This window comes from Acomys russatus, chromosome 13 (assembly GCF_903995435.1).
Source record: "Acomys russatus chromosome 13, mAcoRus1.1, whole genome shotgun sequence".
Classification (NCBI taxonomy): domain Eukaryota; kingdom Metazoa; phylum Chordata; class Mammalia; order Rodentia; family Muridae; genus Acomys; species Acomys russatus.
The window spans coordinates 60,159,793-60,185,995 of NC_067149.1; the positions used below are offsets into that span (position 1 = coordinate 60,159,793).

General features: G+C 43.9%; 1 protein-coding gene across 3 annotated transcripts in view; it reads right to left on the bottom strand.

Moving 5' to 3' along the window:
* Positions 1-26,203, bottom strand: part of Eps8 (epidermal growth factor receptor pathway substrate 8) — a 169,631-nt gene that overhangs the window by 66,636 nt on the left and 76,792 nt on the right. The window lies entirely within an intron of this gene.

Below are 26,203 nucleotides of genomic sequence, written 5' to 3' on the forward strand. Positions count from 1 at the left end.
CTGTCTTAAGACAACACAAAGCCCTTCACTCGACTCTCTGGAAACATGGAAGTATCTACAGGCTGAGCTTCCTCCAACAGGTCTGCAGGAAACTCAGCATCCAAATTTCCTCCTTCTTTTAGGGGAACAGTCGCTAGACTGGGGTTCATGCTGACACAGTTCAACTTCATCTTGACTGCATTTGCAAAGTGCCTATCCAGATGGCAACACGGACATAGAGAATGTTGGTGAACACCCCAGCCTGTGCCAACGACTTTACTCTTTTATGACGAATACTGTATTCTGACATTCTGGAGGCTTCTCTCCCACACAGGAGAGACAGAGGTCTAGCGGTTAGGCTCATCTCACCACATTGACAGCTCTGACACTAGCCTGCCTTGTGGCTCTTCGTAGTCACAGCAGTCACTGACTTGGGTGTTATCTAGGGTGAAGTGGGGTCCCTCCGTCCACTGCAGGTCTCCAGGAAAGGAGATGCTCTGGATCAAAACAACAGAAAGTTACCATCTTGCTTCACAGGAAGACTCCACAACAGGGAGCGTCCTCACCAGTTATTTAGAATTCTTCAGTGGGAGATTTCCTTCTTTAGTCTGTGTCTTTATAAATTAAGCTGAAATAGTGAAAATGCAGAAAAAAAGGGCTCCAATTCATTGGCTGGGAACCCAATTATGTCTCTCCTGTGAAAGACCTACTTCAAGTGACTCAGAAAGGGACGGAGCTATACTTTAGTTCTGCACTAGGTACAGAATACCAATTTTCAAAAACCAGTGAGGAGAACCAGGCCGTGGGCAAGACCCAACCCTGAACAAAAGCCCTGGACGAGCAATGCCACAAGCCGGGCAGAATGTTAAGAAGGAGGGCCTCATCCCAAGAGCTCAGCTCTCCCAGAAGTGAAAGGTTCCTCTGTTCAGACTCCTAAGGAGGCAAAAGGTCACAGTGGGTGTCTTCTCCTGGGAGGAAAAGACTCAAGGACTCGACTCCAAATTCATTTTCTAACAGTACACATTTTAGGGACTAGCACTTTGGACTGATAAGTAGAGGGGAAAAGATCACCCCCTCACCACAACTCATCCCTAGTCACTTGTTGTAAATCTCTGCCTCTGATACCAGCTTTGAGGGCTGGTACTCACTGGCCAGCGGTGAGGGCCACTGCACAGACTCCTCCACTGACTTGCTCTCCATTGAGCAGTGCAGGACAAATGTCACCAGGGATCTCATCTGGCACTTTTTTATTGTTAGGTGACATTTCCTCTCTGGCAGTGACATCAACTACATTTGTATAGTTTGACAGTTTCCCTCAACAAAGGCAAACAAATGAAGAGCTATCAAGAACTGATAGATGGGGCAGGGGCAGGGGGTGTGGGGTGCAGGCAGGAAAGCATGCTCTAAGGATACTTCGATGAGACTGAGGGGGTCTGAATTTGTATACCATTCTGATGTGTAAATGGGTTCTAACAGTCCGTCAGAGGCTATGTCAGAGGGAGGCACTCGAGCTGGAGATGAGTGATGACATTTGCTGTGTATCTTCCTTTTTCTGCATGACCGTCTCCTCTAAGTGACCATGGTCCTCAACCTTCCTGATGTTGTGGTCATTCCTGAACCATAAAAATTACTTCATCGCTACTTCAAAACTGTAAGCCTGTTACTATTATGACCCGTAATATAAATATCTGATAATGTAACCCCCGAGTGGGTTGTGACCCACAGGTTGAGAACCACACCTTATAGAAGGGACATTTGTGGTGCACACAGTATACTTCAGGAAATTCATTGGTATTTTCAATTCAGCTCCTTGTGATGATCAGTGTGTCATAAAACAAACAATTTTTTCTCACTGTATAGCCTACACTGGCCTGAAACTCAGTATGTAGCCCAGGCTAACCCTGAGCTCCCGCTGAACCTGCTACAGAATCCCCACCCCGCCCCCCAAAACTGCTGGGATGGCAGGCATGAGCCACAACACCTGGATTGTACAACACCTTCTCACAAATGACCACAACTACAAAGAGGCTCCTGTAACCTTTAAGCTGCTGAGGTTCTGAATTCTTTCCAGTTTTCTAAACCCAAAACGTATTCCCCTTAGGCGATTTCAATTTAAACTCTATTACTAGGCCACAGACTTCTTTGCCAAAGCAATGGAATTCCATTTAAAAAAATATTAATAAGGTTTTATACAGTGTCCTAATGATAATGTGCATATCACCCAAAATTACTTCTCATATATGGTATAAGAAGGCGTTGTGTGTAGATAGCAGTGCTGTTTAGTGATAGAGCACAGTGCAGATCTGATGCCCTGTACGACAAAACAAAAAGAAGAGAATTCTTCACGCTCCAGTATCATCTTTCCCTAACTGCCATCAGTTCAAGTGCTGAGTATTCTGAGGAGAGAAAAGGTGGCAACTGGCCCCCCTCATCAGCATGACATCACAGTTGCAGCCGGTGGCATCACGGATCTGCCGGACTGCACACTCTCTGTGAACAGAGGTGCAGATACCAGGGTGTGCCGGGTTTGGCATGTCGTGTTCTAAGCCCATGGATACCAAGCGCCAGAAAGTGTGAAACTTTAAAATCATGCTGATGACCGTTTTTCCAAATTATTATGTGCCGTGATACTGTATTCACAAGGACAAAATGTTATTTTTCTCTTATCTTCAGTTAACAAAGCATTACAATATGCTATTAGAAATCAACGTGGGACAGTGAGATGGCTCCATAAGCCTGTCAACCTCCCTTTGTTCCCTGGACCCCACAGTGGAAGGAGAAAATTGATGGGCAACCAAAAGTTGTCAGGATCACACACACACACACACACACACACACACACAAACACACACACACACCTCCCAGTACAAATGTTCCCTTCGTGCATATACAAATACACAAAGTAATGCTCAATACAATTTTTAAAAGAAACCGGGTGAGGGCTCCAAAGTTCTACTGGTTAGGACACTGGTAGTTAAAAGGAAAAAAGAAAGAAAGGAAGGAAGGGATGGAGGAAGAAGGAGAGAGGAAGGGAGGGGAAGGAGGAAGGAAAAGAAGAAAGAGACTGCTATGCCAGTATGGTAAAGATAGAACAAAGGAAAAAGAAAAAAAAAGTCACTTTATTTAACTTTGGCTGGAAGGGGGGAAGCACAAGTTCTCTTTCTACTAAGAAGACATATCAAATCTAAGACAGTTTCCTCAATTCCTTGAAGGCCAAGAACTGCAAACAGATTCCTCTAAAATGTTATCTTATGAAGGAATGTGTGTGGGAGGGGGTTAAGAAAAGGAGTTTAGGGGGTAGAGAAATGGCTCAACGGTTAGTGTTTGCTGCGGGCCAGAAAGATGGCTCAGTAATTGAGGTTCCTGCTCTTCCAAAGGATCTGTGCTTGGTCCCCAGCACAATGTCAGGTGGCTCAAAACTGTCTGTTACTCCAGTAGTTGTTCAACACCTCTGGCCGCTATGGGCAACTGAAGTCACATACACCTGCCACCCCACCCCCCTCCTCCGCCAACGTATTTAAAAATAATAAAAATACATCTTTTTTTTTTTAAGTACACTTGCCATTGTTCCAGATGACCTAATTCTAGACTTATAGCAGGCTTTTCACAACTGTCCATAACTCCAGCTCCAGGAGATCTGATACCCTTTTCTGGTTTCCGTAGACACATACACACACACACACACACACACGCGCGCGCGCGCGCACGCGCGCATACTTTACTTTAAGATTTTAGAAAAATGCAAGGAGAGCAGACTATGAAATTCAAAGATAATTCAGCAAATTTGGGTCTAGAAAGAAAAACAGCTTCCAAAAACAACTGAACCTAATGCACAGAGGAAGCAGAGGGAGCGAGACACCCAAGGACAGTAGGTAGTTCCCAGAGCAGGCAGAAGGGATGCAAGGCCACACCCTGAACCTGGGAAGGGTGGGGCACAGAGTCTGAAGAGTCTCCTTTCACAGGCTGTGAGGCTGAGTCAGCCATGGTGGACAATGGGGAGGAGCAAACACCCACCACTAGGCCCACCTCCACTGTAATCCAGGAAGACTGACTTCACTATAGGAAGTCGCCACTGGTGAGGCTGGCGGGGACATGAGAATGAGTACCACAGAGAGCAAATAACAGTCAGAACAAAACGACACTGCACTAAGTTAAAAAGAAGTTATGTCAGGCACAATTGGAAACATCCAGAAATTTGTTAGAAAGATTTTGTTGCTGCTGTTGTTGTTGTTGTTGTTAGACAAAAAAAATAAAAAATAAAAAAAATAAAAAAATAAAATAAAAAAAAATCAATGCTGGCTTCCTATGGGAATTTCATTCATAACTATAGACACACTTTCTTTCACATATGATATCTTGTCTTTATTTAATGTTATCTCCTTCCAACTCCTGGTTTTCCTATGCACCACTAGTAACCTCCTCTTAAAGTTCAACTTGAGTTGCAATACTTTACGTTATTTCTTATTTCCTCATTGCATTGTTTCTAAACATTTCCATTGCATATAATAAAAGCTCTTGGAATAAGTGTCTACTATTCTTACATTTTTCTCATTTGTTTTTAATTTTCTAGTGTCTTTATTCAATCTTCTGGGTCACTACTTGGTGACTTCTTTTCTTTATCATAAGAAGATATTCCAGGCTGTCCAGATTTATTATAAGAACCTACAGGTCTCTCAGAGTCCCCCTGGCTCCTGTGTTTCTACATTTTTATGGCTCCTGGTCTGCCATTTTCTGTGGCATACTTAGGTAGTCTAAACATTAATTATTGGTTCACAGAAAGTTCAGGAGAAAAGTCACCTTTACCATGAGCTTCAGCAGTTCAGGTGGACTATGAAATATGAGTCCATGTTTATACTAAAATAAAGGTACCATAGCAACCAGAGTGAAAGAAACACACAAAAAATGAAGGGCATTACTTTCGTCAGAGTCAGCTGATGGACAGTGTATGATGAACTGCCTTCAGTTATTATGTCAACAGACGCTGCTTTTAGATCCCCAGATAACCTAAAGTGCTCCAGAGGGGCTGGCTATTCACGAAGACGCTTCAGCTCACGTTACTATTCTAGAAATTAAATCACAGCCTTAAATGTGCTCCAGAGGCAGGAGCCTAAATAAAGGCTGAAGTTCACCCTTGGGTAGAAAATTGCTAATTTACATATTCGATTATTACCTTTGTCCTTGGTTTGCTTGCTTGCTGGTGTTAGGCAAAGCCCACGTGAGTGAATAAAACTTGGGACACATTCATTGTGAGTTAAAAGACACAGAGATGTCCGTGTATGACCTTAAATTCACATTGCCAATCTATGTCATATGAAGGCCTCCTGGAGCACTTACTTATTTATACAGTCATAACAACTGAAGAAAAAAATTAATTACGGCCATTAAGTTAATATCTATTGATCATGTTGTCAAAAGTGCCTTCTAAATATGCATGTGCATGGCCATGGGTTGATGCAACTCTTAGCCTGGGGCCAAAGGCTCCTTTTCAGAAGGTGATGGTTGTTGCTGAGACTCATATTTGGTCAAAGTGCTAAAATGAGTGATTGATGAGCCCTTTGCCTCAAATGCGATACATCACACCCCACCCACTCCGCCCCAAGGCACAGCCAAGACAGGGCTAAAGGAATGTAAGCGCTACAGCATAAAGATGAGTGTCATGAAACCCTGCCGTCCAGACATGGCATGGCTGCTGTAGCCATGAACACACAGCAGCTACAGTGCCTGCATGAGGATGGGCCTCCAACTTCCCATCATGGACACAGGAGGTGCCCAGGAGCACCCACTTCCAGGGGAGTTAATGGCTGTTAATGGTTGCTGAAGGAAAGGGTGCCACTGGGGGACTAATTGGGAAGAAGAGGTTCTGAGGAAAAGGAATAATATAAAACATTCTCTCTGTGTGTATATACATGCACATATGTTTATGGTTATATACGAAACTGTCTATGGAGCTAGAGAGATGGTGCAGTGGCTAAGAGTGCTTGCTACTTTGCAGAAAAACCAGTGTTTTGCTCCCAACACTCATACATGAGGAGATATAGACACCTACAATTCCAGCTTCAGGTGAAGACTCCCACACATGTAGCATACATACAAACACAAGACACACACACAAAAGCAAGATACACACACACAAACACAAGACACACGAACAAACACAAGACATACAAACACACAAACACAAGACACACATGCAAACACAAGACACATACATACAATAAAATTAAAAAAAAAAGAATAAAGCCTCTTAAGTAGTGAACATTTTCAATTTATTAATAAACAGTAGTAAATATAGCTTATTATTGTGGGAAAGTAGACCTCTCCCCAAACTTCTAAGTTGCCATGACAGCAGAAAACTTCCACACACATGATCTGAGGTAAACACAGTCCCGGCTCACCATGTCGTGCCAGGCACTTAAACCATGTTATTTTACCTAATCTTACCCACTTAAAGAGGCCATAAAAAAACCTCTTTTTTTTTTTTTTCATAAGAAACCTCTTATTCCCATTTTAATGAAGAATCTGGGGTTTATAAAAGTTAAAAGCTATCCCATAAGAAGGCTAATATTTGACACCCTGGCCCAAGTCATGTTTTTAAGTTCTATTAAATACCAGCATTTTCTTTTTGTTAATGACAAATCCAGCGCTATGAGACTGGCTAGAGCAATGGCAACAGCAAAAAGTTAAGGTCAAAATGACCTCCGTAAATCAGTATTCAAACAAGATTCATGCGGCATTGATCAGCATCAGTCAGTCTGAGTTCCAACACATTCATTCATCAGCCATGCCCATCTGAGCTCTAGACAAACAGTGCCCAATACAGCTTTCGCAGTAGATGAATTGTGTGTGTGTTCTGGTGTTTGTTTTTTGAAGAGTTATTATTATTTTACAAGTGTTTGTCTGTACATATGTATGTACATGTACCACATGGGTTCAGTGCCCTCAGAAGCCCCAAAGGGCATTGAACTCCCTGGGGCTGGAGTTCCAGGCAGTTGTGAGCCACCTGATGCTGTTGCTGGGGAGTGAATGAACTCTGGTCCTCTGCAAGAGCAGCAAGTGCTCTTAACCACTGAGCTGTCTCTCTAGCCTGTGTTGATGTGGTGCTGGAGGTGGTAGGGCGCGTTGTTTTAGAAGGCAAAATCTTACTGTAGCTCAGACTACTTTGGAACTCACTAGGCTGGTCTTGAACTCTCAGCGATTCTCCTCCCTCAGCCTCCTGAGCGCGTATAGGTGTGAGCTGCACTGGCAGGCCCCTCGTAACTGATGTGCTGAGTGTATCGGCACCACTCGGGACCACTCGGGACCACTCGGCACCGTAGCTGAACACTCACAATGTGGAAAGCTGAGGTTCCTGAGGAGCTGGACTTTAGATTTCACTAAATTAGCATAAATGTAAACATAAATTGCTGTTATAGATAACGCCTACCATTAAGTTTAGGGCAGTTCTATACATTTATTCTACAGGAGACAAGACACACATGGTCCCTCAAGACTGTGCGCCCTAGGCGCCACCACTGAACTTAGGGAGTGGTAAAACCTTTAGGAGGGATATGGTAGAAGGAAATAGGTCCATTAGGATCGTGACCTTGAATTTTTTTCTCTCTGCTTCCAGTTGGCATGGAGATAGTCACTTCCTGCCACGTGCTCCACCATGGACTCTTATCACATGGTGCACGTGCATGTGCGCGGGGGCGGGGTGGGGGACGGGGTCACGGACGGGACATGGATATGCCTCTCAATGTATGTGTGAGGGCACTTCTAGAGAGGCTTCACCGAGGCTGAGTGACCCATCCTGAATCCTGGTGGCACCATTCCAGGGGCTAACAGTCCCTAACTGGATAAAAAAGGGAAAATGAGCCTCAGCATTCCTCCCTTCTCTGCTTTCTCAAGGCACAGGCAATATGAGCAGTTGCCTCACCCTCCTACAGCCTGCTCTCCTTAAATGGTGAGCCGAAATAAGCCCTTCCCACCGACCGCAAGTCGCTAACCTAACCAATGGGAGCATCACGGGTCCAAAAGAAGCAGAGATAACTTACCATGACGAAACTGAGAGCCGCAAAGGAAAACCATTCTTTGTTTATAGCTGATTATCATAGGTACTACGTCACAGTTACAAAAACTCCACTAATACAGTTCCTATCTTAACAGAACCTAAAAATCTACCAGGAGAGCAGCATAAAATACACAAGCTAATAGAGAATATGCAAATTGTTTGTTTTCTTAAAAGAAAAAAAACCTACAAAAGTTATCCTTGATAAGAATATATAAATGCATGCTGACTCACACCTGCTTATGCACTTTTAAAATGTACGAAACTAAGTAATTTTGATAATGTTATTTCAGAATTTCTCCATTTCAAATTCAAGACAAGTAGCAAATTGTTGTCATAAAGAATGTATAAATTTGTTACGTTTTTGTTTCTGAGCTGGCAGATATAAATGAAACTCTGTTGACATGGAAACATATGCAAAATTAATACCAAGGACACTGTTCTTTATTTGATTTCAGGTATTTGTTGAAGATAAACAACAAAATGAAGGCAAGCAGATGGAAACATCGTACAAAAAAGCTAGTGTCAAATGTGAAACACGAACTTGGAGACTGTCAACTTTAAGCGCCTGGGTCTGGTGAATCAGGAAACCGGAGACAATCTCGGTCCTGTTCCCCTCGGGCAGAAATGGGACTGTTTTCCATGGCAGCACGTCCACTCTGCAGCCACTGTTGATTCATAAGCCCTCAAGAAACGCTTGCCAGGAATTACATGCCTGAGCTTGAGCACCTGGAACCGACTGAGCCAAACCACAACACTCTGTGGTTCTTTAAAGGGGCAAAATAAAAAGTGTTCGCATCAGCGAGAGGGAAAAGCACCAAAGACACTGCATGCTCCTCCATCACACTGCGTGGATTTTGTCCACGGGGTGAAAGTGGACTTGTTGGGACAAGCAGGCTATGTTAGGTCGGCCGGAAGAGGAAATGTGGAAAGTATCTCCAGGGCCAGGGACACAGGACTGGCAAGACTTTCTTTCTTTCCAGGCCCCTAATTCCCACCTCTACTAAGAACAAGGCTGTAGACTCAAAGATGAAAAACTTCTAAAGAAATGCATAACCTTTTAGTTTAAATCAGAAATATAAAAATAAGAAGTCAGGCCTGAGGAGATGGCTCAGCCAGCAGTTAAGAGCCCTGCCTGCTCCTGCAGAGGACCTGGGTTTGGTTCCTAGCACCCCCATGGCAACTCATAAACATCTATGACTCCAGTTCCAGGGGATCCAATGCCCTCTTCTGACCTCTGTGGGCACCTGTGCACATGTGTTACATACCAGTACAGATACATACATATACACACATAACTAAAAATTAAATAAATATTTTAAAGGTAATAAATCACTTTTAAAAGAATGATAAGTTAGCCTCAACTTTTCTAAATGAAACCCCTTCCAAATTAATTCCAGTTCTCCGCTAAGTGAACTGGGTACTGCTTAGTTTGAAAACTGTCCCCATTTTCAACCAAATGAGTTTATAAAATCAATTCACTAGGGGAACTAAACTTTACTAACAAGAGTGACCACGGAGGAGGAAGAGCCACACTGCATCAGTCAGGACCCTTCACCTGTGTCATCATCTGTCCATGTCATAGTGACCCCCTGCAATAGGAGCATCATTGTCCACACTTAGCAGGTAGATAAGGCATTTAGCAACAAGCCCCATATGCCTAGAGTTACTAATAAATACTAGAAATGGAAGAAACTGAGCTAGTCAGAAACACAGAGGAATATACAGGATCCGTTTTCTTTTATGATACATTTATTACACAGAAATCCCATGGACTGCCTGGAAAGGGCCTGATGATCTAGCTCGACTGATAGTCAGCAAAGCAGAGCTGTGGACTGCGTAAGCTTCTGCCACAGAGGTCAGGCCCACTGAGGACCACTGGAACAAGTGCAGCTGAAGGCAGACGTGGGACAGGATGAGGAACGCGGACCCTGGCATTTCTCAAGAGCAACAGTTCTGAAAGGGCCCGATGCCATCCTGACCTGGTCTTGGCTTTTACCCCCAGCTCTGCAGTGGCCTACTTGACAGAGCATGAGGACATGAGGACATATGGACGATTCTGATGATATTCATATTTCAAACTTTTATGATACTAGTTAAACGAGGGAAAGTGGCATAGAACTATAGTTACCAAAAAAAAAAAAAAAAAAAAAAAAAAAAAAAAAGCCATTTTGAAAGCTATTTCCATGAATTACTTGATCAAATTACTTGGCCAAGTAAAGATTCTTATTTCAAATTTTCTGAGACAGAATGGAAGGCTACTATGTGGGCATGTGTGTGTGTGTGCTTACATATCTGTATGTATGTTAGAACATGTTTGGTTGAGATAGAGAATACACTAAAGTCTAGCTACCAAGGCCAATCAAGAACCCCCAGCAGTGCAGACTCCCGCACTCCATACAGGGACGTCCCTATCCTGCCTCTCTATTGTGGTCACTTTCATTATCAGCCTTCCTTACTTTCTTCACATGGTGCAGAAAAAAATAAGCCCATTATTATGGCTTGAAACTGAAATGTCCTTTGTAGGTTCGTGGTTTTAACACTTTTTCCCAAGTTGGTGGTGCTGCATGTGTGTGTCTGTGTGTATGTATGCATGTGTGTATGTATTTGTGTATGTGTGTGCATGTATGTGTATGTAGTGTATAGACTTGTGTGCATATTCTGTGTGTGTACTCATGTGTGTATGTATTTGTGTGTGTATGTATATGTATGTGTGTGCATGCATATGTGTATGTATGTGTGTATTCATGTGTGTATATGTATTTTATGTGTATATATGCTCATGTGTGTCTATATGTGTGTGTGTATACGTGTATATGTGCATGTGTGTGTATGTGTGTGTGTGTGTGCGTGTGCGTGTGTGTGTGAGCATGGACATATGCGCTGTGGAACCACTAGGAGGTAAAGCCTAGCAGGCAGGGATAGGTACCTAGGGATATGCACTTGACAGTGTTATCAGTGCTGGGTCTAGCCTTTCTGCTTCCTAGCTCTCCTTGCTATGACCAGTCCCTGCCACAGACTCCCACAGTGAACTGCTCCTGCATGCCTTCCTTCCCTGTGCAGACAGAAACACTTTGAAACTCTTTCACGGCTTAAGTCGTCTCAGCAGGATATGATGGTCACAGTGGCTCAGGAGTAACTAATATTCCTGCAGTTATACCCTCTGCCCTCTCCACTTCTCTTCACTGTCCGGTGACAAGTAACATCACGTCAGACCCCAGCACATGAGGAAGTGCCACTGCTGGTCCTTCATGGGGACATCTTAGACATCAGTGTGATGTAGGTTTGCACAGAGCTGAGAAAGAACGGAATGAGGATTTCCAGTATGTGTGTGTATGTGTGAGCATGGACATAGGCTCTTATGTCTGCTCCTTGGCGTGTCACTTGCACTCACAGGCTTCCAGTTAGTACTGATTTAATGGCAGACTAGGGTCTCTGTAAGAGTGCCCAGAAGCCTCCAATTGCACCTCATTAGACCTAGCAAAAGCCACACATCAGCCTAGTGATCTGCTTGCTGCTTAGTTGACCTACTGCACAGACCACCTGCCAGTAGAGACCAGAAAGAAAACATGGAGTAAAAGCGAGGATAGCTTATCTCTGGAGTGAAGGGAGAAGTGTAAACAGACAGATGTGTTCTTCCTTGCCTATAACACAGAGCACATGGCCACCAGGGATTCTGTCTTTTTATTTTGTGAAAACCTTGGATCCTAAGCAGACCTGAGAATCACACAGTACCATGCTCACAGTCCTTGGCTGAGAACTCCTGACTCTGCCAAGGGCTGAGCCACTCCATTCCAGGATGATAAAGTGGAGGTTTTTCTAGGACACACACATTTGGGTTTTATAAGATAGGAGAGACACTGTTTACAAATGGTGCTTAATCTCAGAAGCAACTGCTGAAACTCAGGGAAGCCCAGGGCTGCCAGGAGCCAGCTTGTTCCCTGCCCAGGGGGAAACAACAGAAACCCTACAATGAGTGTGCACCAGAGAGGAAAACCAATGGCTCCGGCTAATCCAAGCCAATGTACCTGAGATTAAAATAGTGATAAGAGATTAATTATCACTTTACTAAAGTAAATGCAAAAGACAGGCACATCATTACCTACCAAGCCACAATCCCACCTGGCTGGCCTTGCAAACCCCTTACAAGGGCTCAAATCACAGCAATTTACTCTTAGAAAATCAATGTGGCCCTACTGCCGTTTCCTGGGACAGAGCTGGGAGACCTGAGCCAGGAATGATGGCGCCTTTAATCCCAGCACTTGGGAGGCAGAGGCAGGTGGATCTCTCTGTGCTCAGGATCAGCCTGGTCTACACAGCTAATTCCAGAGGGCACTGGATCCTCTGAGCTGAAGTTCCAGGCAGTTGTGAGCTGCCCAGTGTGGATGCTGAGGGTCCAACTCGTGTCCCTGGAACAGCAGGAGCGGCTATTAACCGCTGAGCCATCTCTCTACCTGCCTCCATCTCTCTTTTAAAGATTTCCCCGCACGCCTTTAATCCCAGCACTCGGGAGGCAGAGACAGGCGGATCGCTATGAGTTCGAGGCCAGCCTGGTCTACAAAGTGAGTCCAGGATGGCCAAGGCTACACAGAGAAACCCTGTCTCGAAAAACCAAAAAATAAAAAATAAAATAAAATAAAATAAATAAAGATTTCCCTAATAGGTCAATAGTATGGAGAGCTCACTCTTCTCCTTCATTTCTACAATAAAACCTCTCCTCAACCATACCTGGGAGCAGTCACGTCCTCCTGTTTTTTCATTCAGTACCTATTGAGCATGAACTTAGCATTTTTAAACGTTACTGTGAAGAACTACTCTGAGGAATTTTCTTATTTTTTACATGCCTCTAGAGTGTGGCAGACTAGTACAGTCTTCTGAAAGATAATCACACCCATCCCCGTGCTGACAGAACATTAGACAGAAGAAGGTGTGTGTGTTAAGACTCACAGGATTCTTTTGTGACCAAAATAAGTGTTACTACCAACTTTCCTCGAAAATTTACACTAGTAGCTGGTTCATGTCACCCCTGCTTGAAGAAAATGTGTCCTGGAGGAGAAAGTAACTTAAAAATGTAGAATTGAAGTGAGAGTTTTAATTAAATTTAATTTTAATTATTAATAAAATAATAAGTTCAATTAAATTAACTAAAAAGAACTCACTGGGCAACACTGCTGAGACACTCCATGTGGCCAGCGTGCTAGCCCCAGCAGAGCCCTACTGTCAGCGTGGTGCTAGGTCAGTTCTAAGAGAACATCTGATCTGAAAAGCAGGAATCTGGGTGAAAGTCAAGCTATTTCCAGCAAGTCCACCACTGACTAAGAGGAAAAGTGCTGGCCTCTGACTCACTCGCCCACTTCCTGAAACACCCAGTGTTTTTCTTGGAAGGGAGTACGCACACCAGCGCCATTACCATCCAGTTCTGATTAGACACCGGAGAACGTAAGATAAAGTGGCCCAAAGACACACACACCCCAAAGCTCACCAGCTTTCAAACCAGAGAACATTCATTCCAGAAACAGGTAAATGCCTGGTCCTGAGGGTGAAGACTTTCAAGCTAACAACCAAGGGATGCTACAGAAAGCACAGCACCCAGTCCTCATGCATTTTCCTCTTTCACAACATAACTTCTAATGGATAAAGAAAAACCCATATAGTTTTTACTGCCAAAATTTAAAAATGCTTTTGCCTCCAAAAGATGTATTCTTTTGTAGGGAAGGTGTGTCTGTGCACCCACACCTATCTGTCTGTCTGTCTGTATATCTGTGTGAAGGGAAAACAGGTTTTTCAACAGGTCTGGAGTCCAAGTAGTCTGAGCTGCCCAGCCAACAAGCTTGGGGCATCCACCTCTACCAACCTCCCAACCCTGGGATTACAAGCACACACCACACCTGGATTGTTTTAATGTGGGTTCTTAGAATCAAACTGAGGTCTCTGTGAGCACTTTGCCAAATAAGCTATCTCCTCAGACGCCAAAACATTCACCTTTATTTTCTAAGCAATTGTTTCTTCTCTCTGAATCAACTGTGTAATACTAATATGAGAGATAGTTACAAAAACAACAAATAGTATGTACTAAATCCACAGATATACCAAACATTGCTATAAAATCTTTGCATGTGTCAGTATGGCTGATAATCACAAACTCTCTAAGGAGGCACGTACCATTGTCTCTATTTATAGGAAACCGAGGCACATAATAAGGAAGTATCTGATGTACCATCACACAGGTTGGACACAGTTAAGGACTTCAACACAGATCAATCGAACGCCCAGGCTCTCAAGTCTCCAAGTTCCGTTCTGATCTATGAGCCTTGCTGCTTAGGAAACTAAGATGCTAAGAGCATGCTCCAGTCCAACACACATGTACAACTACACATGCACAGAGATGTCGTTCGGTTTCATATTTACATAAGATAAGCAAGCCTAGATTTGTTTGTCTTTTTCATACATTCATCTTAAAAGCCTTTTGTGACTTTTCTATTAGCAGGAATTGGGTCCTTCTGGAACATTTCATTGTGTGGCCATACAGACATCAGGCGCACTTTTTGGTGAGCTCTATATACTGGCAATAGGCCACAGATCTATTAAAAATACTAACACGATCCTGTCCTTCACGGAGCCCTTGGCAAAGAAAAATACACATAACATTTCCGTCTTCAAAATAACAAGCAATTATACAGGATCGTGCTGTTTGCTTCCTCTTGAGTAATCCACCCTGGAAAGAGTTCAGACATCTGAGTCCTCCAGAATTTCACTACCAGCGAGAAAACCCATCCTTTTACACGCAAGCCGGCGGCTGCGAAGTCAGTTGGATCTTCAACCAGTTCCCCGGGATTGGCTTCAATATATGATTGTGTTTTTCTAATACAAACAAGGGAAAAGGAAGTCCAAGGAGGTGAAGCAGAGTAAATGCTCTGAAATATACCACGGCACTGTGACCCTCAGATTAAGGGGGAGCAAGTAGTGTAATAGGTGCAAATTTATCCACAGTGGAGCATTCATAGCAGTAGACTGAGGAAAACTTTAGTCCCAGTTGGAGGCACTAAATATGTAAATGTATCCTTGGCAGCCGGCATGCCTAGTGGGATTTTAGGGCCAACAGAGTGTCACCCTGTTTCCTTAAAACATATCAATTACCCAAGCTGCACAGTGGATGCAAATCTACTCATGGAAATGAATTCGTTCTTTCAAATTAAACATTTTCATCCCCAGGAGCTGCTATTAAAACATAAATGCTCCTGAGAGCAATAATATATTATGCCATAAACATGTAAGTAAGAATTATCAGATAATTTTGCTAGAATAGGAGGACTCTAGGGGGTCGAATGCCTATGAAGCCAGTGTCCCCAGACACGGAAGAAATATGATGCTTCCAACAGATGCCATACTGAGCTACTGGAAAAGAAAAAAAATGCCTGTTTAATATTCTCAACTACATCTAGCGGTGGCTAAATCCTGCCGAAAACGTGGAATGAATAGCAGCTTATGCACAGAATGGTTATTTACTAGAGGGAAACTAGAAAATACTACACAGCACCTAAATCCACCTTGTTTAGGAGAAATGTATGGCCTACAATACATGCCCTGCATGACAGCACACAGAACAAACACGATGTATTCATTGCCTGCAGGAACTCTCAGGTTAGCAAAGCATACATCCAAACAGATAAGTGCAACACAGGTTAGTAAATGCTGTCATTGTGGTACCAGCAACATCTTATAAAACTGTCCACCCAGGGGCAGCTTTCAGAATAATATCTTTGAGGGAGCAAGAGCAGAGACAGTGTTGGGAGGCACAGAAGGGTGCCCACTGGCACGGATGTGGGCAGTCCCAGGGCGTCCCGGGAATGTCCAAAACATGGAAGATGCTTTATTCAGTGTGGTCATGACAGCAATTGGTACAGAGAGAAGAAGGAATGGAGGAAAGTCTGAAGACAGATCATGAGGGGCCTTGTGGAGCCTCTGGAAACATCTTTGGAAACATTAAGTCCAACAGCAAGTATCTATCTATTTATTACTAGTGTTTAAGAAAATAACTGGGAGTATTTAAGGAGGGTGGTTGCTTCAGGTGCTCAGAGTTCACTAATTTGGAGATAATTTTATCTCATTTTTTAATTTTGGTGGCAGCACCCCAACTATACTCTAGTGCATGTATTATTTTTCAAAAGAAAACAAACTGGAGCTCACCTGTGCCATTGCTGTAGTGACAGATTAATGAATAACCACCCCCTGAGAATCTGGTGACAGGGACTAGGGTGATGACTTGAGTCACTTAAGTACTTGCTGGACAGGCATGAAGACCTGAGTTCAGATCCTGGCACACATGTAAAAGCTGTGTGTGGCTGTGTGAGACTGTAACTCCAGTGCTGTGTGAATAGACAGGCTAGTCAGCCTGACTAAATGAATGAACTCTGAGCCTAGTGAGACATTGCAGAGAGAGGACTGCTCTAGATTGAGGGACACATAGTGAGTTCAAGTGGACTTGAAGTGCATAGTTCAACCCTGTCTCTAAAAATAACTAAAGAAATTGAATAAAAGAAAAATTATAAATATATCTTCTTTCCTCTTGTCTCACATTGCTTTGCCTTTTCTTCTAAATTAAAAGCCCTCTCTTTTTCCTTGTTTTGCAAAGCCACATTTACTCTCCATTTTGTGGCAAATACCTTCTAAAATAGTCCCTCTCGTGTCTGCCACAGTCTTCGTGCACAGATTTGGGGAAGACACAACTCTCCTGTCCTTGACTAACTCCTCAGTGAGACTAAGCCTACGGAGGGAATCGTGACGAACCATCTTAACTGAGCTTACACTTGCTTTTGAGAAGATAAGCACCCTAATACCTGCACCTTCCCTTTAGTCATCTCTGCTCACCGTTGCTGTCTGGTTGTCAGGAGCAGCCAGGGTACCCAGGATGGTGGGTTCTAGTGCCACTCACCCTGTCCTCACAGAGCAGGTGGTTCTAGTGCCACCACCCTGCCCTCACAGAGCAGCCACACTCATCCTGTGTCCGCTTGGTTCCCTGCAGTGGAATAATGCCGACTCTGGTTCCATCTCAGAGCAGATCCGGATCCATCCCAATCACTCTGCATCTGTTCTCCTGCTTTTTCTATCTTAGCCTCCTGTCTCCAGATCAAACCCCACTCAAGACCCTTGAAAAAGCAACCAAGACTTAGGAGGCTGTTGCAAGCGCCTCACACGGCCTCTTGCAACTGTCATAGTCTCAGGTAAAGGAATGAGTCTGGCTTCTGAGAAGGGAAGCAGTGTTCTCTGAGGGATCCCTGTATTTGGGGTCACACCAGGAATCCCCAGAAAATGCCTGCTTGTTCTTGCCCTTTCAATAAGCTTCGCTGAAAGTTGACTCCTTTGTGACAGGGCCTGTTCTTCCAACAGCAGATGTACAATGAAGACCACGAGCAGAGCCCGTGTCCTCAGAAGGGAGAGGCACAGTGGTGCTTTCTGTGGTAGCTCCTCAGCCACACCCGGTCACCTTGAGAACTGTCCACTCATGCTAGAACCGGCACCCCTTTTGGCTCCCTAATTCCTGAGTCTCGGCTTGAAAAGCCCTCCTTCGAAGGCTCTTCCCTGACCAGAATCTCTCCTAGGTTACACGTTTCTAGCAACATAAAATTGTCTCCTTACCGTTTACAGTCAAACACATGGGACATTGTTGTAATTCATTTATTCTTTTCTTTTAAAAAATGTATTATAATTTATTCAGATTACATCCCGATTGTTATCCCCTCCTTTGTATCTTCCCATTCATTCCCACCTCCCTCCCTCCCTCTTCTGCCCTATTCCCCTCCCCTAGACCTGTGACAGAATGGAACCTCCTCCCCCACCATATGACCACAGCCTATCAGGTCTCATCTGGATAGCCTTCTTCCCCTTCCTCTCTGTGCCACCAGGCCTCCCCACCAAGGGGAAGTGATCAAATGCGGGACACCAGAGTTCATGTCAGAGGCAGTCCCCGCTGTCCCCACAACTGTGGAGAATGAGCTGTCCACAGGCTAGATCTGAAGATGGGGTCTAGGTTTACTGCATGCATTGTCCTTGGTTGGTGTGACAGTTTGTGCAGCCTCCCTGGGTCCAGATGTGCCAGCCTTGATGGCCTCCTTGTGGGGCTCCTGAACCCTCTGTCCTTCCATCCCCTCATTGGCATTTTTAATATCTGCTTTTCAAAAATAAACATGTACTTTTGGTTGAACTGAAAGTGTTTTATTTTATTCTTAGCTTGAAGAAAGAAGTCAGGCATTGACTGGTTTTTGTTGACTCTCTGCTTTAAAGTCACATATAGTCATCAAGTCTATTTTCTTCTGTTATGACTTCAGTCAACACCTAACCAAGAGACACCAGCTAAACACCTGTCCATACGTGAGGCCCTGTGAGATAATTCACTACCTAGAAAACAAAGATACCACCCATGCTGTCAAGTACAGTCATAGGCCAGAGAGGTGGCTCAGTGGGTAAAAATGACCCCAGTTAAGTCACTAGAACCTTCATGGTAGGAGAGAACAGATTCCTGCGTTGTTCTCTGACCTCCGCACACACTGGTGGGGAGAAGCTGGAGAGATGGCTCAAGAGAACTTATTGTCCTTGCAGAGGACCAGAGTTCAACTCTCAGCACACACACTAGGTGGCTCACAACTGCCTGGAACTACAGTTACAGGCCGAGCCTTTTGACCTCCTTGGCTATTTGTACCCACATTCATATATGGGCCGTGAGCAAGGTGTGTAGGAATGGCTTGCTCTGGGACAGCCACTGCGGGGCTGAGTCTGAAGGCTGAGGCCATTGCTGTGCCCTGCTGTGGGCTTCACACACCACACCAGGCTGCACTGTGTTCATTTGTTCATTCGTTCGTTCATTCATTCATTCATTCATTCATTGTTTAGGTGAGTGCTTGCCTGCATGTGTGTACATGAACCACATATGTGCAGTGCCCATGAAAGCCAGCAGAGGGCATCAGTTTCCCTGGAACTGGGGCTACAGAGGGCTGTCAGTCATCTGTGATTGGAAATGAACAAGGGGTCCTATGTAAGAGCGGTGAAAGCTGTCTGTTGCTGAGCCATCTCTGCAACCACCTAAAAAAATTCTTTCTTTGATAACTAATTAACTTTAGTCATTGTAACCTTTAATTTTATAAAGCTTTTAGTTTTTTTCCATTTTATTATTTTATTCATATTACATCTCGATTGTTAGCCCTTCCTCTGTTTCCTCCCATTCTTCCCTCCCTCCTACTTCCCCCCTTCTCCCCTCCCCTATGTCTGTGATTGAGGGAGACCTCCTCCCCCTATATATGCTCTTAGAATATCGAGTCTCTTCTTGGTAACTTGCTATCCTTCCTCTGAGTGCTGCCAGGTCTACTCATCCAGGGGACATGGTCAGAAAAGGGGCACCAGAGTTCATGTGAGAGTCAGATCTCACTCTCCACTCAACGGTGGAGAATATCATGTTCATCGGCTAGGTCTTGGTAGGGGTTCGAAGTTTAATGCCTATATTCTCCTTGGCTAGTGCCTTAGTTTGAGGAGGACCCCAGGATCCAGATCTGCCTGTCATAAAGTTCTTCTTGTAGGTTTCCAGGACCCTGTGGGTCCTACTATTTCCTTATTCTTCCATGTTATTCTCGCCTAAAGTCTCAATAGGATGTCCTCTCCTCTGACCCACTTTCTTGGTAAGTAAAGATTTTCATGGTACGTATCCCTTGGACTAGTGTTTTGATATAAGTGAGTATATACCGTTTGTCTCTTTTTGCTTCTGGGTGAACTCACTCATTATAATAATTTCTAGATCAATCCATTTGTCCACAAATTTCGGGAATTCCTTGTTTTTAATAGCTGAGTAGTATTCCATCGTGTAAATTTACCACAGTTTCTTAGTCCATTCTTCTACTGATGGACACTTAGGCTGTTTCCATGTTCTGGCTATTATGTATAAAGCAGCTATGAACATGGTTGAGCATATGTCCCTGTTGTGTGGTAGGGCATTTTCTGGGTATATTCCAAGGAGTGGGATAGCTGGGTCTTGAGGAAGCCCTATTCCCATTTTTCTGAGAAAGCGCCAGATAGCTTTCCAAAGTGGTTGTGCTTTTAGTTTTTTGTTTTTTTTTTTTAACTTTCTGACTCTTTCATACTAAAACACATATAAAGAAGGTGTGCCCTCCACAGTGATGTGAGAGACATAATACAGAGATACAAAGAGCAGTTAACAGTCATTTAATAGTAAGCACTATGCTTTCTATATAATCATCTACACTGTATTGTTTACTTGGGGTTTTTTGTTCATTGTTTTTTGGTTTTGAGAGTTGGTTGGTTTTGTTGTTCTGTTTTTTTGTTTGTTTGTTTTGTTTTTTTTTTACTATTTTTCTCAGTCTGGCCTCAAGTCTTTGGCAATCCTCCTGCCTTAGCCTCACCAATGCTGGAATTGTGGGAGGACACTACACACCTGGCTGCATTGTGCTTTTATATGATCGGCAGTGCATCCGGCTTGCTCACACCACTGTCACCACAGCGTCTGAGCTCCAGGCTATACTGGGACTAGGTGGCAGGAATGGTCAGCCCCATCATAATCTTCTGGGACCATAATTGTGTGCATGACACATGACACATGACGCGCCTGTCCATGTCACCCACTCCTTCTTGCTCTCCCCTCTGATTTTCTCAGACTTAGTGCATGGGCAGCTTATGTGGGTAGCCTCTGGTCCCCTTTCCACAATCTTACAGTGACAGCAATGTTGTCATCCTGTCAGGCTTCTTACCTCACAGGAAGCTTCTCTCCAACAGGCTCTCCCCTCTTACTTTGAAGGTGGTATTTGTAACTCCGCCTCCTCCCACATTCTCATTCCGACATCATCATTTCTTCCTGCTTAGCGTTCCATTCACTGTCACTTCCCAACTCTGATTTTTTTTTTCTTTTTTTTTTTTTTTTTACTTTTTACATTTAAGCCTCTGGGAAAACCTGAGATTGGGTGGTAGGATCAGTCTCAGCTCTTGCGCTTCCTGATGAGGTCAGTGATGTCACCAAGGGCACAGGGTATGATAAGGGAGAGGTTATTGATGTACAGCACACACAGTGCACAGAGTATGATCATGTAGGAGCTAATATGGAGCCCTAAGGTTGTATTAGGAATTAAAATGTAAGTATCTAAGGGCGCACGGGGATCTCAGCACAAGCATCTCTTGATTCAGGACCAGCCCTGTCCTTTATGCCTGTGGACCTTGGGCAAGTCCATTACCCATGCTGCCACAGACAAAGCCCCCCTTATGAGCATGGCTTTCCTAGTTGAGATGCACCGTGCCATCAAACTAGAAGCCGAGACAATTCTTCCCTCCATAGGTTGTGTCTATCAGGTGTCTTGTCACAGCAACAAATCCATGATGCCAATCATGTGGGGGACAAACCCTTTTCCCCAAACCAGCACTCCAACGTAACTAAGTCTATTCATTTCCATTACAAATTCACAGGAATGTTCTGTGAGTCAGGGCTGTGGTCAGGGCTCACATAGCCTGAGTGACTTCTCTGTGGAAGAATGCTGAGTGAATGTATCAACCGTCAATAAAGCGCTGTTTAGCAAATCAGCTGGGCAGAAGGGCAGGAAGTGGAAGGCGGGACTTCCTGGAAGGGAGGAGAAAATTTGAGAGTTGGGGAAGGGAGAAGGTTTTGGATGGTTGGAGGAGGACCAGCCCAGGGGTCATAGTGGCAAATGCTTGGAATATATGTATGTTATAAGGTTTAGTGTAGTTTGTTTAGTCTATGAGTAGATTAGAATCAGTTCAGACTCTGCTCAGCGAAGTGCTGGCTTTGAACTACATTTCAGTCTCCCTGTGTCAGGTATTTGCTTTGTAGGCCGAACGGATACAAAATACCGTAACACTTCTCCATTGCTTTCTGCCTGGTCTATATCTAGAAAGAGGCCCGAGGCACCGCACAGCAAGACAAGACCTGAAGCAACACACGACTGCAGCGTCAGCCGCTTCACCTCTTAACTCAGAAGGCCACACTGCGTATTTCCTCAGAGCCCTCAAACCACCACTGTGGCAGAGGAGCAAAACGTGTGCTACGCAGTGACTCACAAGACTCGGCACTCCATGTAGTGGTCTGTTTAGCACCTGTGTACTGGAAGGCAACACAGGAGAAATCAGACCAAACCACCATAGCAACAGAGAGGAAAAGAACTGAGCTGCTGAGAGTCAGTTCACATGGAAGGCGTGAAAAGATAGAGCATACATGAAAACAAACACACTGTAAGGCGCAGTAGGAAAATGCAAAAGCACACGTTATATTCAAGCATGGGAGGTGGGACCAAGAGAGATCCAATACCAGTGGTCAGCAGGTCTCAAGTAGTTGAATCCTGATTATGGATGACAGGGTTTGAGTAAGAAAAATGAGGCAGGGGATTGGGAGATATGATAAAGGCCAAGGGGGGTGGGGGAATCATGTGATCACAAAGGACAGATAGCCTCGCAGTCAATGGCCCCTACACGGGAGCAAGTGGGAAGCCCACAGACAGCTTTCTGCCTGAGCTGCAGGGTAAACTGAGGCTGGGCAGATGGAAGCGGGGCTGGATTTCAGGAATCTGGGCTCTGAGTTAACAAAGAGGATTTATTCGGAGTCTTGCGAATAGCAAGCTCGAATGGTGAGAAGCTTTCCGACCTCAAGGCCAGGTTCCGGGTTGATCACTGCTGATCGCCCCAGGTGACCACTGCTCCACCCAATACATACCATGACGCCCGACCTGGCAAACTATGTGAGGGGGTGAACTATGTGAACCAGATGGCTGTTAACAATGGAAAGCTTTTTTATTTGTATTTACTTTTAAGAAAACAGTGGCAGAAAGTAATGAATACGACGGGCAGTAGTAATCCAGACCTCAAATAACTTAGACACAAGCTTTAACGTTATGAATTACATCTAAATATGGGACGCACTGTATTTGTGTTCTCTGTGTTCCTGTGTGTCTGTGCACATGTGGATATGAGTGTGTATGCATAGTGCACACACAGAAGTCAAAGAATGATCTCCAATGGTCCTCGTGCCCTCCAGCCGTTGTTTGAGACAGGATCTCTCCTTGGCCTGCCATGTCACCAGGTAGGCTGGCTAGCTTCCAAGATCCTCCTGTCTCCACCTCCCATGCTGTACTGCCAGGGTTGGGGGCTCATGTTGTCATGGCCAGTTCTGCGCGTATTCTGCGCGTGTGCTCTGGGAATCCAAACTCAAATCCTCATGCTTGTCGAGCAAGCATCTGCCGAGCTCTCCACAATGCACTTTTAATAGTTAAAAACAAAAAAGTACAGAGATGTTCTTAAACCAAAGCCTTCACAGACCAATGCTGACATGTAATAGAGAGCAAACGTAAGACACTCATATGCCATTCTATTCAATCTAATGACAGTAATTACAGAATAATGATAGCTTACAAATCACTCTGACCATTTAGAATATTGCAATTAAAACGACCATAAATTAGGTCTAATCAAATTTCTAAATCTAGTTAACACATGCTGAACACAGGATTCTATATGCACACAGCTCAAGGTCAATCCTTAAGTTGTTACTTGTTGAGTTAAACAATTAAAACATGCGCAAAAGATTAGAGCAAATGGGGAATGTGTAAGAAAATGATACCTTGACTTTGTATGCTAACACAAACACACACACACACACACACACACACACACACACACCCTATATGTAAAACTGAACTCTAAAAAAAAGCAAGGGGCGGCAGAGGAAGATTTGGAAAGATGGCTCAGCAGTCAAGATCACATACTGCTCCTGCTGAGGACTGAACCTTGGATTAAGCATCCGCAACAATACCTTACAACTATCACTCCAATTCCAGGAGACCTAATGTCCTCTTCGACCTCTACAGGCACTGGAATCATATACACAAAACCACACACACAGACACATATACATACATGATTAAAACAGGAAAATTAAGCCTTTAAAAAAGATTTCAATAATACTTAGTCATTTAAGTAAATTAGACATTTTCTTTAGAGTAAATGACCATAGGAGCTTATAACAGAGGCCCAGTGAGTCAAGTGCGCATCATCAAAGCATGCAAACTTGTGTCAACTCCCAGATATATGTTCAAGAGCTGAGTGTGGGGGTGAATGTGTGTGATCCCAGCACCAAGAAACAAGAAAGCTGAGCCAGGCAGATCCCTGAGCTCACTGGACAGCCAGCTTAGTCAAATCTGTGAGTTCCAGGACAGCGAGAGAGCCTGTGAGGAAATGATACCTATGCTGTCTGACCTTCCTGGACACACACACACACACACACACACACACACACACACAAGCCTTTATGAGCATCCACTTTGTTATAATACTAGACAGTCTTTTTATTCAACACAACAATTACAGAAAGTCCTTTGTCGGTGCACTACAAGGCAGGCCCAAGCCTTGATTAAACCTCATGCTGACCTTGATGAACGAGTGGCAAAGCAACTAGGGGGACTTCTCTATACAATTTATTTCAGAATTGTTTACCTAGAAAGGAGACTAAACAGATTAGCCATGTATCTGGCCATTTCTTCTAATATACAATTTACTTAAGTACAACTGAAAAATGGTTTCCTTATTGAGCTGCTGAAAAACAGAAAATTCTGCTTAAACAACTACAGGTACAATGTACACACACACACACACACACACACAGAGAGAGAGAGAGAGAGAGAGAGAGAGAGAGAGAGAGAGAGAGAGAGAGAGAGAGAGAGAGAGAGAGAGATCCTCCTACACGTGAGAGAAGGCTAGGTCAAAGAACAAAATGTTTTACATTCCTTTCTCAGAGAATACATGGAGTTTAAAGTCTACAAGACACTGACATCTTGCCTTGGAATTTAGACAGAAGTTTATAACCAAGATAAAAATAAGCCAGACCATAAATATCTCCATGGACCTCACCTCTTTCTGCACCTAAAAGCCTTATGTGTTGCGTGAGTAAAGACTGGATTGTCAACCCTCTTTACGGCATATAACTGACACACACTTTACAGGAAAACCAACCTACATGAGAATGCTGTTTAAAAGCGCATAGCTTAGGGGATGGAGGATAACTCAACGGGTAAAGTGCTTGCCAGGAAAGTATGGAGTTCTTTATCTAACATCCCTGTGAAAAGTCAGAGGCAGCAGCAGTGTGCATCTGTAACTTCCAGGCTTAAAAGGCAGAGACAGACAGAGCTCTGGAGCAGATTGGGCAGGCAGCCTAGCAGAACCAGTGTGTTCCAGATTCCGTGAGAGACGTGTCCCCTAGAGTAGCTGAGAAGACACCTGATAGGAACCTCTGGCCTCAATTTGCACCCATCCCTGCACATACACAGGCTCACTATGTCCATACAACACACACACACACACACACACACACACACACACGTACACCATGAATTACCCTGAAGCATGTGGAGTCCCCCACTCAAGAGTAAGTCATTCAGACACTGACTGCTGACCTCTGCCTGGAGTCCCCGGGCTCCCATGTGTTTTTACATAGCACTGATCCTAGCTTTTTATTCTACTTCTGGTAACAGAGCAAGAAGAAAATGTTTCCTTCCTAATCACCTTATGTGTGACAATCCAATAAGAACCTCAAAGATAAAAGGCATACAGAGATCTCTACACATTGATAGCTTTCCTGGTCACTAAACTCAAATTTAATACTAAAATTATAAACTTAGATATTTTAAAAATAGTCATGCCTTCACAGCTTCCACTAGTTGACTACTTAAACATTTACAAGTTCCATTAATATACGCAGATTTTAAAAACAAAAACTTTAAGTACACATATCCAACTATAGTTTCAGTCCCAAGTAAAATGTTTGCACAGAAATTTGGCCATGTTCAGTCCGTAGGCTCAGAGCCAACAACAATTTATGAACATTAAATTTGAGTAATACACAAATTTTCATGGTAGACTAACACCATACAAACAATTCAGGGCGGTTAATATTTACAGGATAATCAAGGCGTTTGGCATGTAAGATTCTTTTTATGTCTGTAGGTCCCCAACCTATTAACAGTCCTCAGATCCCTGCCTGTCTATGAGGTAAGCAGGAGGTTGCCTTCCTCAGTATCACAACTCACAAGGAAAAGGGCCTTTAAATCCCCAAGCCCTTAAGACAGAGGGGGAAGGGGGGACAGGATGGTGTGGACACTAAGGTACCCCAAGATTGTACCAGGTTTA